Below are 14,829 nucleotides of genomic sequence, written 5' to 3'. Positions count from 1 at the left end.
AAGGAAGACACAAGGGGGACACACAGGGGGAAAATGCATGAACTACATATCCACAGATGACTCAGGCAAGAGTTCAGCAAACTTCAGTAACGGTACCACAGATGAGAGCAAGCCACCTGCTTGCCACCAGAGCTAGAATCAACTGAATATTATCACCAACACCAGTCCATGGAAGAAAGGACTATTTATGAAGTAGCTGGGTGGAAGGCGAGCTCCTGCTGGGTCCAAAAGGGAGAGAGATGAAAATCCAGCAGGAAAGCTACCTATACCAATGAATACTGACAGCAGGAACAATAGAAAGTCAGGGAGCACGGTTAGATTTGAAAAATTTAGCTTGATCAGAAAAGTAAAAATTGTCTCTGGCGTAAAAGGGTTAAAGTTAGGGCTGCAAATATACAAATCTCCTAGCACCTCATCCTCCTCTGGCAGTTCTGTGGCTTGGCAATAAAATCTGATGCCAGATAAGAACATAAGGTACAAGAGAATGATGTGCATCCTACATGCCTTAACACTGAAATTGCAACACCAAGAAGAAAAACTTGTGGAATTGTGAATTTCAGGATGGATAGACATGGTATTTCTATGCCATGGATGGAAAAAATGGAAGCAAAATATTAAAAACAACTCAATTTCTTAAGTATTGCGTATGGGCACTACAAGTAGAAATCACTGCACTTACAGCCTCAGCGGCGATCAGTGAGGTTATTAATGGTTGTCTGAGGAATGTTCTGCAATTCTAAATGTACTTTGGGGCATAAATCATCAAGATCCACTGCTGACAGCTCATTTTGAAATTGCCAACCAATGACATTGCCGATGAACTGGATGAGATACAAGTCTGGAGATGTTACACTTCATGGTAGCATTTAAGGCCACATAGACTGTTTACTGTAGTATCCCCAACATGCGCCTGGCATTTCATGTTGAAAAATGGCTCCTGAGACTCTTTCATATTCACTCATGAATGCTTCTTCTTAACATTGCCCACATGGTCTCCAGACAATTCTGTGGCTTTCATTGTGTCCAAGACAAAAGCGGAAATCGTCATGGAGGAAGACAGAACTCCATTTCAGTCACCATCTCATTTTTGCTTTTTCTCCGGAATGACTACCAATAGACTATCAGAGCAATGGCGTGAGGTCAATGGCCACCAGTAGCTGAACATCTAGCTTGTAACCCATTGTTGCAAACATGCCTTTTGATAGTTTGGTTATACACTCTTTGACACCTTAGGCTTGGTATGTGATGTCTTATCTTACATTACAAAATGGATCACTACCCATCATTCATTCAATCTGACTAGAACATGTGGGCAACACCGTAAAGAGACCGTTGCAAGGGAATGTCACACCGGTTCTGCTCCTTGGATTATGATGTGTTGCAGCATATTATAGAATAGCCAGATCCATCTACTATTCATTCAAGGAGCACTATCAGCTCATTACTACATGGATTTGGTGGTGGAACCAGTGGTGCGATTATTTTTCCAATGTGTTCCACAAGCAGTTTTTCAAAACCACAAATGTGTGGCTTCAACATGCTACCATGACCGGTTCTGTGTCCTGATTTGTCTCCTACTGAACACATCAAGGATATGATTAGTTGGCAAATTACAAAGGGAGCTGCCAGCAGAGGATCTTGATGATTTGCCCAAGTACAGTCAGAGCAGCAGCACATTCCTTAGAAAACCATTAATAACCTCACTGATAGAAGCCAAGGCTGTAAGCGCAGTGACCTCTACGCATATTGCTTTTACTCCAGACTGTTTTCATTTTTTATCATCTGCATAACATCAGCATGTTTATCCATTCTTTGACTTCCATAATTCCACAACCTTTTCTTCTTGGTGTTGCAATTCCAATTTTTAAATCTATTGTATTTTGTATTTATCGGATTATAAGACACACTGTTTCTCTCCAAAATTTGGGAAGAAAATAAGGGGTGCGTCTTATAATCTGAACGTAGCTTCCTGGGGAAGAGGGATCACAGGTGGCAAGAATTGTGCTGCAGTCGGTGCTCTGTGCTATGGTGGTGTGTTGTCGGTGCTGCGCTCTGTTCTGTGGGTTGTGTGCTGTGTTGCGGGTGGTAAGGCATGGGCCGCTATCCTGAAAATGTCGTCGGCGCAGGCTTTAAATAATGGCGCCCGGATTTAGTACGTGCACAGATGGAGCTCTTGGCTCAAGATCTCATCTGCACGTGCCGCCTGCAGCCCATTGATCTCCCAGCAGCGGACATAAGGGAAAATGGCGCCCGTAGGTGGCGTGTGCGCAGATGAGACCTCGGCTTGTCATTGAGCCGATAGCTCAATCTGCGCATGCGCCGACTCCAGGCGTCATTTCTTTGAAGCCCGCACCGCCGACAATTTCTGTATGTTCCTTCTGCATCACATTGCCCACAGCGAGCATCTGGGACACCAGCTGGACCACCCACAGCATCGCCCTACTCCACCACCGCCTCTGCCTCCTGTGACCCCACTGCCATCCCCCTCCGGTAAGACACCACCGGATTATAAGACTGACACAATATTTATTTTTTTTTTAGTTTTTTTTTTCTCTCTAAATTTGGGGTGCATTTTATAATCCGGCGCATCTTATAAAACGAAAAATACGGTATAATAAAAACACAATAGTCTAACTAGAAAGAGGATAGCTAGTGTCCACATTTACAGCTACAATTGCATATCCTCGCAATATCCCAACCTTTTTTTTTTAGTGAATTTACTGAAAATACCCCTTAAGGTCATAGCAAAATGTTCCAAAAATTGTGAACGTGGGGTAAAATTTTAATTCTGAGGTTATAAACTGTGGCTGAAAGGAGATTTTTTTGGATTTTTTGAGACAAAATATTGAGATGGTTTAAAGACATTTTGCCTGTAGAAAAATCATCATGAGTGGAATGATCAGGAGTGTGAGATATGGCTATAGGAAACAACCTCAGCCCTGTTGTGGCAGCAGAGATTAGAGAAGCATTTGATTTTCAGTTTAACCCTTTGAAGGCCACAATCAACATTGATCGCAGCATTCAAAAGGTGATGCCCCCTTTTATCTTGTCACCATAAATCTCTGAGATGTAATCGGGCCACATAACCTGAATTCCGTGAAGAGCCCGGCACAACCTACATAAATAACTTATTCTGCAGACAACAGGCCTTATACAGTTACACTGAAATAAATATTCTTGGCCAATTCAAGGAGCTAAAATCTATAGCAGTAAACACTTTCCATTCTTTTGAAACTTTAATTTTTTATTCAATAAAGTTATGTTTCAAATAGTGTTGGTTCAGAGGGTGAAATAAGTATTGAACACGTCACCAATTATCTAAGTAAATATATTTTTAAAGGTGCTATTGACATGAAATACACGCTAGATGTTGGTAACAACCCATGTAATCCACATACACAAAGAAATCAAACCATGGATGTCCATAACTTATGTGTACTAATGAGAAAAGTATTGAACATATGCAGAAAGAGAGGTGCAAAAAGCCATTGAAAGTCATTACAGCAGCTTAAATCTATCTGTGGTTAGAAAGCAATCCTGTCACATATTTCAGTTGGTTCAATTGATGGCCTATAAAAAGGTGTCTCATTACCAAGGTGCCACACAAGAAACATCTCATGATGGGTAAAACCAGTGGGCTGTTTCCAGATTATTGCAATCTTATTGTTGCAAAATATACTGATTGCATTGGTTACAGAATTTATAAACTACTGAAGGCTCCACTGAGCATTTTGGGGCAAAAATATGGAAGTGGAAAGAACATCATTTAACCAAAGACCGACCAGGTGCTCCTCACAAGATTTAAGACAAAGGCGTGAAAAGAATTATCAGAAGCGTTGTCCAAGAACCAAGGACCACCTGTGGAGAGCTAATGAAGGATCTGGAATCAGCAGCTACAATTGTTTCAAATGAAACAATAAGTTATTCATTCAAACCTTCATAGCCTATATGCACGCTCACCACCCAAGACTCCATTGCTGAACAAAAAGCATGCTCAAGTATGTTTAAAGTTGGCCCTACAACATTTTGACAATGTGTGAAAATACTGGGAGAATATTATCTAGTTAGAGCTCTAGTGAGTGCAGCTCTGGAGTATGATACAGGATGTTACTCAGGATCAGTACAGGATAAGTAATGTAATGTATGTACACAGTGACTGCATCAGCAGAATAGTGAGTGCAGCTCTGGAGTACAATACAGGATGTAACTCAGGATCAGTACAGGATAAGTAATGTAATGTATGTACACAGTGACTGCACCAGCAGAATAGTGAGTGCAGCTCTGGAGTATAATACAGGATGTAACTCGGGATCAGTACAGAGTACGTAATGTAATGTATGTACACAGTGACTGCACCAGCAGAATAGTGAGTGCAGCTCTGGAGTATAATACAGGATGTAACTCGGGATCAGTACAGGATATGTAATGTAATGTATGTACACAGTGACTGCACCAGCAGAATAGTGAGTGCAGCTCTGGAGTATAATACAGGATGTAACTCAGGATCAGTACAGGATAAGTAATGTATGTACACAGTGACTGCAATAGTAGAATAGTGAGCGCAGCTGTGCAAAATCATAAAGGATATAACTGAATTCAGAGGCAAAGAAGATTCTTTCATATATCCCTATGATAAAGTCTAATTTGTCAACAACTTTTGAGTTTCATCATTTCTATTTGATGTAACAGTATACGGGGATTCTTTTTGTCGTTGGTTGAGCTTCTACTGTAGATGTCTTTAGTTGTCATAAACCCCTTTAAATATTTTTTCTTCCATTAAACCATAAATTATTTTCCAATTATCTGATATGAAATATTTAACTGGATCTTCAGTATATTGTCTGCGACCTGTTGGGATCCCATCGGTACCTCTCTTTATTTACAGCCATCAGTATATAAACTTTTATTTAGTGGGAGAGACTCTTTAAATGTCCTTATCTTTCCAAAATGTCCTCGTATAGATAATGGGAAAAAAAATGATACCAAATGTCCCTAATCAATATACTAAATTGGCACGTTTCCACCACCTCTGATGAGACCATCTGTTAGCTACAATCCACTCCTCACACTTTATTGGTCATCATCTTTTATACGACAGGACAATAAAGAATGTCAAAATAAAATTGCAGCTTTTATTACAAATTTAATCAGTAAATGTCACTACAAAAGTGGGGTGAGGGGTTAGTGCCTGGTCACGATGAAGATGACTCCAAGTAACAACCGAAACGACCCAACGCTCAACCCTTAATCCATCCAAAGCTCTGATCTCCCGTCAGTCTCTGCTATGAATAATGTTTAGAAAAATAACAAAAGATCACAGTTTCTAAGGATCAAATACCTTTAGTAATGAGGGGATCATGTCATTGGGTTGTGAAGAACGGGAGGGAAGTAAAGACAAAGTAGATCTACTTGGAAGAAGCGGAAGGAAGGGTCAACGTAGAGGTCAGTTCAATTATTTGAAGCAGATGTGGGTTTTATGAGGTTTGGTATAGAGGAGGACTTTTTTTTTTTTTAGAATCTCCTGGATTGTTAAACATTATTAAAGGGCTGACTAGGTGCACGTCGGAGTGTAATTACAGATGCAGGCTCGGTTATAAAACAGTTATCAAAATATTCAAGTGGAGACCATCTGTGAGGCACAGCTTTTCATTGCAGAGTCTAGTGGCACAATGATACTCCTGCTACTAAACACTACAGATATTTAGCTCTGGAGGTCTCCTCTGATGGTCTGATGTTCATCATGATAGATATTCAGAAGTTCTGCTTGGAAAGATTCTTATCAAAGTTGTTATAAGGAAACTTGAAGGACAGTATCGGACCTCTCTTACCCCTTAACATTTTCTACTAACTTATTAACTGGTCCTCAAGAAGGACGCGTGCAGAAATCATAGATCCCCCAAACCCCAGAATAGTCTCCATATGGAACTTCATCTCTATAAACGTGTGTGTCCAGAATAATAAAAGAAAAACAGCACCACATCAGTCCTTGTCCTTAGGTTGTGTCTGGTACTACAAATCAGATTTTAAAAAATGAATGGGACATGCGACACTCTGGTATTGTTAGAAAATAGACTTCAAACTTAATGTGCACCTATCCAAAGAGGTTGTCACCTACTTCACAATTGAAACTTAAAGGCAGAACGGAGCCAAATCAGAGCCATGGGCATAGTGACCTATGACTGGAGAGCAACGTAGGGTTAATGTAGCAGTAGGGAGCAGAGCAGGCTTTTGCGGGGTCAATAATTTAAAGGGGTGGGTTATAACATTCAGGTAGTGGGTAGAAGGGGTGGGAATATTTGTATAGGTTTAGGAGAGGAGGGTTGGTCACCACAATGGCACGTTGGCACCAACAGAGAAGGGACTGGTAATAGCCTGGCGGACTTTGGGGATCTCCAGGGTGGGGTCCCCTGAGAGTTGATGTTAATAAGGTTTTCCGGCAACAGAGGTGCCCTGGAGCCTGTGGCCGCGGCTGGGGGCAAAACGCTGGATGGTTGTTAAATAATATTTGTTTGTCCATCGGGCGTTTGAGGCTCCAACAACCTACCTTGCGTGTCAATAGTTATTTATTATTAATGTCATGTTTTTAATAAAAGCGTCAACCTGGCCAGTTTATCCAAAAAGTGGTGTTATGTGTTCATGTAAGAGAATCGGGATCGAGAGATGAATGGAAGTTAGAGGGTGGTTAGATAAGAGGGTAAGGAAGTATCTTCAATAGGGCAGTTAAGAGGGTGTCCACTACTTTTACATTATTGGCCAATCCTTAAGCGGGCTTCACACACTGCGACATCGCTAACGAGATGTCGTTGGGGTCACGGAATTCGTGACGCACATCCGGCCTCGTTAGTGACGTCGTTGCGTGTGACAGCTACGAACGACCGTTAACTATCAAAATGACTTACCTTATCATTGATCGTTGACACATCGGTCAAATCCCAAATATCGTTGTTGTTGCAGGACGCAGGTTGTTTGTCGTTCCTGCGGCAGCACACATCGCTATGTTTGACACCACAGGAACGACAAAAGACACCGTACCTGCGTCCTCCGGCAATGAGGTGGGCGTGTCTTACCTTTGGCTGCTCTCCGCCCCTCCGCTTCTATTGGACGGCTGCCGTATGACGTCGCTGTGACGCTGCACGAACTGCCCCCTTAGAAAGGAGGCGGTTCGCCGATCACAGCGACGTCGCTAGCCAGGTAAGTCCGTGTGACGGGGCCTAGCGATGTTGTGCGCCATGGTCAGCGATTTGCCCGTGACGCACAACCGACGGGGGCGGGTGCTTTCACTAGCGTGTAAAGCAGCCTTTAGGATATGTCATCAGTGTCTGGACGGCACATTGCCACCAATCAGCTGTTCTCGGTGCCACATCTGCAGCATGTGGCCACAAATCCTCGGAGCTTCCCCGTCAACTGAAAACAGCTGGACACTGCACATTCAAATCAATAGGTGGCAGATGTGCAGTACCCGGCTGCGGATGCTATGAGAAGATAGAGAAAGCAGCTCCGGAACTGAGCATTTCCGGTGGCCTGCCGCCAGCACCGAGAACAGCTGATCGGCAGTGATGTGGTGTGTCCGAACTCAGCTGATCAGACATTGATGACCTCACCTAAGGCGTACTTTGCACGTTGCGACATCGCACCTGCGATATCGTCGGGGTCACATCGAAAGTGACACACATCCCACGGCGTTAACGATGTCGCAATGTGTAAAGCCTAGCAAAGAAGATGAACGAGCATGAAACAGTCCAAAATCGGTGATCTGTGTCACGCCGTTCATTTTCAAAATGTCGGTGCATCCGCAGGTACGATGTTGTTTGTCGTTCCTGCAGCTCCACACATCGCTGTGTTTAAAGCCGCAGGAGCAACAAACATCTCCTTACCTGCGCCCGGCGTCCACCGGCAATGCAGAAGGGAGAAGGTGGGCGGGATGTTTACGTCCCGCTCATCTCCGCCCCTCCGCTTCTATTGGCCGCCTGCCGTGTGACGTCACTATGACGCCGCACGACCCGCCCCCTTAGTAAGGAGGCGGTTCGCCGGCCAGAGCAACGTCGCAGGGCAGGTAAGTGCGTGTGAAGCTGCCGTAGCGATAATGTTCGCTACAGCAGCTATCACCAGATATCACATATGCGATGGGGGCGGGGACTATCACGCTTGCTATCGCTAGCATCGGCTAGCGATGTCGCAGCATGCAAAGTACCCCTAAGGATAGGCAAGAAAAATAGGTGCCACAAGACACGAACAGTTGGGGGCTGCAAAAAAAGGCACAAAAATTGCAACAACCTCTGGGCAACTGGCTAAGTACCCCTAAGGCAGGGGATAGAAGCTTAAAACCAGCAGAAGTGATCACAAAGCTGTAGGAGGGCAAAGACCCTTGTGATCAGCTGTTATATGGGAGAGTCCGTGTCTGGTTGAGCATTTGCCTGGCAGCTTTGTTTCATCTTATAGGGGGTTCCGAGTAGGATACAGTTCTCCATAAGTCACCTTTAATGGTCAGAGGACGGCAGATGTTTAAGCTTTGATATCGCAGGCGGTTGTTAATTTTGGTTGAATTATTCTTTTAATACTTATATCTGTTCACTCATTGCAGCCTTTCCCCTCTTCTCTCTGCTGCTCACGGAGTGATAACTTCCCCTCGAAGGGTTAATTTACTGACTTCATTCTCTTGTTAATCACTTGCAATTCAAATGGTCAAATCAGAAGGTCACTACTGTCCCATTTCCCAGGGAACATGAATTGCAGTCTCCTGGAACGAACATGATGCACAATTAAGTGGTGTTTTGATTAAATGATAAATTACAGATGGAAACGTATAATTTGCGGAGCAGGAAGCAGCATTAGGTGCGCGGAGTCCCCGGGGGTCAGATAAACAAATCACAGCTCATGAAACACCCAGACCTTGTTTGTTTGCTTAAATGGAACTAGAGTGAAAATCATCGTTATCAGCAGGAATGTGGAAATGATGGGAAATGTTCCGTCCTGTGCTCAGGACCCGATGCTGCGCGCACATTCGGGAGGAGGAATATTGCCCCGCGGTCTGGATGCTTCTATATCGTAAAGTAGCCTTGGTGGCCATGTTCATGGGTCATGCAAAATCTGTAATATACAGCCAGTAATAGATCATGATGTTAATGAGGGGCTGTCACTTACCATAAATATGTATGTTTTTATCTGGTGTACAGTATATGCCGGTGTTATCCTGAATTAGATGCAATTTTTCTTTTGTTCCTGAGCTTCTCTGCTCCTGAGATATGGAATCTTCTTCAATGTATATAAACTAGTCTTTTTAGTCAATTGGGCGTAGTCCTCAACTCTTCTCTGTGGGAATCTTCATAATGACCACGCCTACTTGTTGAAAGACACATTTTATATACAGGTAAGGCATCTTTCACACGTCAGTGAAAACCACACATTTTTCACGGACGTGTTGAAGGTGTGTATGACCCCCGTGTGCCATGATTTTGGCACAGGTGTGTTCTCTGTGTGCTATCCGTGATAGCACGTGGAGAACAGGAACTTTGTACTCATCTGTCCCCGGTGCTGCTGTCCTTGGTGCTGATGTCTCCGATGCTGCTGCTGCTACTTCCGTGTCTGCTGTGCAGTGAATATTCATGAGCATAATGAGCAGACCCAGAAGCAAGTGACAGCAGCGCTGAAGACATCATCACTGGAGACAGATGAGTAAAGAAATTGATTTTATTTCAAAGAGACATGTTTTCTCCGGTACATGTCACACGGAGCACACCACTGCATGGTCCATGTGACATCAGTGCTGCTGGAAAAAACGGACTTGTCTCCTAGCGGAACACATGGACACGCGATTTTTTCTGATTGGTCACACGGACACACGGTCCGTGGGAATTCACTGATGTATGCACAGACCCATTGATTTTAATGGGTCTGCGTATTTCCGTGATTCTGGTCCATATGAAAACAGCGTGGTACGTACCGGAATCACTAACGTGTAAAGGAGGCCTAAGAGGAGTGGGATGGAAAAGTGCAGGAACAAAAGGAAAACAGCATCATAATAGAGTAACTGCATTTATCCCAAGTATAGAGAAAATAATAACAATACAAGGAAAAATGAGGTTGCTGAAATGGATAAAGAACATGCTTCACCACATACAAGTGCATCTCAATAAATTAGAATATCATCAAAAGTTAATTTATTTTAGTAATTCAATACAAAAAATAAAACACATATATTATATAGAGTCATTACACACAGAGGGATCTATTCCTATATATTATATAGAGTCATTACACACAGAGGGATCTATTCCTATATATTATATAGAGTCATTACACACAGAGGGATCTATTCCTATATATTATATAGAGTCATTACACACAGAGGGATCTATTTCAAGTGTTTATTTCTGATAATGAAGAGGATTATGGCTTACAGCCAATGAAAACACAAAAGTCATTATCTCAGAAAATTAGAATAATTACTACAAAGCACCTACAATGGCTTCCTAAAGGTTTAAAATGGTCTGGTTCAGTAGGCCACATAATCATGGGGAAGATTGCTGACTTGACAGATGTCCAGAAGGCAGTCATTGACACACTCCACAAGGAGGGTAAGCCACAAAAAGTCATTGCTAAAGAAGCTGGCTGTTCAGAGAGTGCTGTATCCAAGCATATTAATGAAAAGTTGAGTGGAAGGAAAAAGTGTGGTAGAAAAAGGTGCACAAGCAACCGGATAACCGCAGCCTTGATATGATTGTTAAGAAAAGACCATTCAAAAATTTGTGGGAGATTCACAAGGAGTGGACTGCTGCTGGAGTCAGTGCTTCAAGAGCCACCACACACAGACGTATCCAGGACATGGGCTACAAGTGTCGCATTCCTTGTGTCAGCCACTCATGACCAATAGACAACGCCAGAAGCGTCTTACCTAGGCCAAGGAGAAAAAGAACTGGACTGTTGCTCAGTGTCCAAGGTGTTGTTTTCAGATGAAAGTAAATTTTCCATTTCATTTAGAAATCGTGGTCCCAGATTCTGGAGAAAGAGTGGAGAGGCCACAATCCAAGCTGCTGAGGTATAGTGTGAAGTCTCCACAATCAGTGATGGTTTGGGGAGCCATGTCATCTGCTGGTGTAGATCCACTGTGTTTTATCAAGACCAAAGTCAGTGCAGCTGTCCACCAGTAAATATTAGAGCACTTCATGCCTCCCTCTGCTGACAAGCTTTTTGGAGATGAAAATATCATTTTCCATCAGGATTTGGCACCTGTCCACACTGCCAAAAGTACCAATACCTGGTTTACTAACCACAGTATCACTGTGCGTGATTGGCCAGCAAACTCGCCTGACCTAAACCCCATAGAGAATCTATGGGGTATTGTCAAGAGGAAGATGAGAGACACCAGACCCAACAATGCAGACGAGCTGAAGGCTGCTATCAAAGCAACCTGGGCTTCCATAACATCTGAGCAGTGCCACAGGCTGATCGCCTCCATGCCACACCACATTGATGCAATAATTCATGCAAAAGGAGCCCCGACCAAGTATTCAGGCATTTACTGTACAGACTTTTCAGTAGGCGCCAACATTTCTGAGTTTAAAATATTTTTTTCAGTTGGTCTTACAGTGGGTACTTAAAGTATTCAGACCCCTTTAAATGTTTCCTTTTTTGTTTCATTGCAGCCATTTTCGTAAATTCAAAAAAGTTAATTTTTTTCTCATTAATGTACACTCTGCACCCCAACTTGACAGAAAAAAAACAGCAATGTAGAGATTTTTGCAGATTTATTAAACAATTAAAAGTGAAATATCACATGGTCATAAGTATTCAGACCCTTTGCTCAGACACTCATATGTAAGTCACACGCTGTCCATTTCCTTGTGATACTGCTTGAGATGGTTCTACTCCTTCATTGGAGTCCAGCTGTGTTTAATTAAACTATAGGACTTGATTTGGAAAGGCGCACACCTGTCTATATAAGACCTCACAGCTCACACTGCATGTCACAGCAAATGAGAATTATTAGGTCAAAGGAACTGCCCAAAGAGCTCAGAGACAGAATTGTGGCAAGGCACAGATCTTGTCAAGGTTACAAAAGAAATTCTGCAGTACTCAGGGTTCCTAAGAGCATACTGGCCTCCATAATCCTTAAATGGAAGATGTTTGGGTCCACCAGAACTCTTCCTAGACCTGACCGTCCAGCCAAACTGAACAATCATGGGAGAAGAGTCTTGGTGAGAGAGGTAAAGAAGAACCCCAAGATCACTGTGGCTGAGCTCCAGAGATGCAGTAGGGAGATGAGCGAAAGTTCCACAAAGTCAACTATCACTGCAGCCTTCAACCAGTCAGGCCTTTATGGCAGAGTGGCCCGACGGAAGCCTGTCCTCAGTACAAGACACATGAAAGCCCGCATAGAGTTTGCAAAAAAACCCAAAACACATAAAGGACTCCCAGACTATGAGAAATTAGATTCTCTGGTCTGATGAGACAAAGAACTTTTTGGTGATAATTCTAAGCAGTATGTGTGGAGAAAACCAGACACTGCTCATCACCTGCCCAATACAATTCCAACAGTGAAACATGGTGGTGGCAGCATCATGCTATGGGGGTGTTTTTCAGCTGCAGGGAAAGGACGACTGGTTGCAATAGAAGGAAAGATGAATGCGGCCAAGTACAGAGATATGCTGGAAAAAAACCTCTTCCAGAGTGCTCTGGATGTCAGACTTGGCCGAAGGTTCACCTTCTAACAAGACAATGACCCTCAGCACACAGCTAAAATAACAAAGGAGTGGCTTCTGAACAACTCTGTGACCATTCTTGACTGGCCGAGCCAGAGCCCTGACCTAAACCCAATTGAGCATCTCTGGAGAGACCTGAAAATGGCTGTCCACCAACATTCACCATCCAACGTGACGGAACTGGAGAGGATCTGCAAGGAAGAATGGCAGAGGATCCCCAAATCCAGGGGTGAAAAACTTGTTACATCCTTCCCAAGAAGACTTCCAGCTGACCTGACATCACTGAGGCTGGCCTCAATCTCCATTAGTGACCGGGCTGTGGGCGGTATTTCACTGCTTGTCACAGCTCAGTGTCACAGCGCAGCATTGCTCATGTTTGCAGCGCTCTGCAGTGAAGGAGAGAGCAGGGAGATGCTGGCCTGTGACGTTGGGTGTGACGTGCGGTGAAACGCCGCCCAGAGCCCAGTCACTCACGGAGCCCAGCTTTCAATTATAGAATTGCTTTGGTAAAATGAAAGCTGAGCTCCGATTAGTTACTGAAGACTTATTTTCATAAAGACAGTTTATTTTGTCTTATTTCTGATTCCATGGCTATATAATATTTTTCCGTGGAAAAACTATTTCTGTGTGTGTCCAAAATCCATGAAAAGATGATGACTCTGACAAGAAGAACATTATTAACTTTATCGATTGAATTGGTCAAACTGTCCTCCCCCAATTACGTCTTTATTGCCTATAACAACCAATCGGGGCATAGCTTTCATTTATCTAGATCAGTTTGAGAAATGAAAGCTTTACCGTGATTGGTTGCTGTGGGCAACAAGTACAGTGTTTTAATAATTGAGGCCCTGTAGCTTCAGTGTACACATTTCTATATTCCGTCTAATGCATTCATTTTAATGTGCCATTATTACACATCAGTTCACTTGTAAAAAATAACTTATATTATGACCTTGTATATACATTATGCATATCCTTGGACATCTTAATGGTTGTAGTTGGCCATAAGTGGGACTTCTGGAAACCACTGAGTCCCTAATGGAAGACCTGGATAAACAGAATCAGCAAGTTAATGGCGTTTGAGGTTATGCTGATAAATATAGGGTTAACATGTTATTTTCATCTTCATAAATAGGTATATTCGGAGAGTGCTTGTAAAAGTAAACAATTTTGAAATCTACTGTTTATTACAATTTACAGCCGTTCTTGGGATATTAACATTGTTGTTTACAATTCATTGCCTTAAGCCCGCTTTACAGGCTGCAATGTATCTTACAATGTGTCGGCGGGGTCACGTCGTAAGTGACGCACGTCCAGCATCGTAAGGTACATTGCAGTGTGTAACAGCTACGTGCGATTGCGATTGAACGGTAAAACAGTCATCGCATACATATCGTACCTTTCTCTAGAAATGAACGTCAGGTTGTTCATCGTACCCGGGGTAGCGCACATCGCAGTGTGTGACACCCCGGGAACGATGAACAGATCTTCCCTGCGTCCTGCGGCTCCCGGCCCACAATGCGGAAGGAAGGAGGTGGGCGGGATGTTTACATCCCGCTTAGCTCCGCCCCTCCGCTTCTATTGGCCGGCTGTCGCGAGACGTCGCTGTGACACCGAACGTCCCTCCCACTCCAGGAAGTGAACGTTCGCCGCCCACAGCGAGGTCGTATGGACGGGTAAGTACGTGTGACGGGGGTTAATCATTTGTGCGGCACATTCAACAAATTGAACATGCCACACTTACGATGGGGGCGGTTACGATCGCATACGATATCGTATGCTGGATCGTAAGGTGTAAAGAAGGCTTTAGAGACCGACCATCGCTGCCAGACAGTAGAAGAAGCGAAGAGCTTGTAAGCACTTATTTTGAAACTGACCAGGATTTCTTATTTTATTTTGCATTTTTTATTTTGTTTTTTTCTGCGTATTCAATGCTGCGTTTTTATCGCGTTTTTCAAGTTGCCTTTTTGTTTGTCTCTGTTTGGTGTGTCATACTTTAAATAAAGCTACTTTGTTTTTGAAACTTCCTGGTATTGACATTCTTTGATGCGGATTACATGTGTTTTTAACGCGTTTATGATGCGTGAAAGAACTAAAAAAACGCATGTGTGTTTATCTGCGGATTTTCCTA

Source organism: Anomaloglossus baeobatrachus, chromosome 1 (assembly GCF_048569485.1).
Source record: "Anomaloglossus baeobatrachus isolate aAnoBae1 chromosome 1, aAnoBae1.hap1, whole genome shotgun sequence".
NCBI classification, from domain to species: Eukaryota; Metazoa; Chordata; class Amphibia; order Anura; family Aromobatidae; genus Anomaloglossus; species Anomaloglossus baeobatrachus.
The sequence above is the reverse complement of the archived record's forward strand: the minus strand, read 5'-3'. Positions refer to the sequence as shown.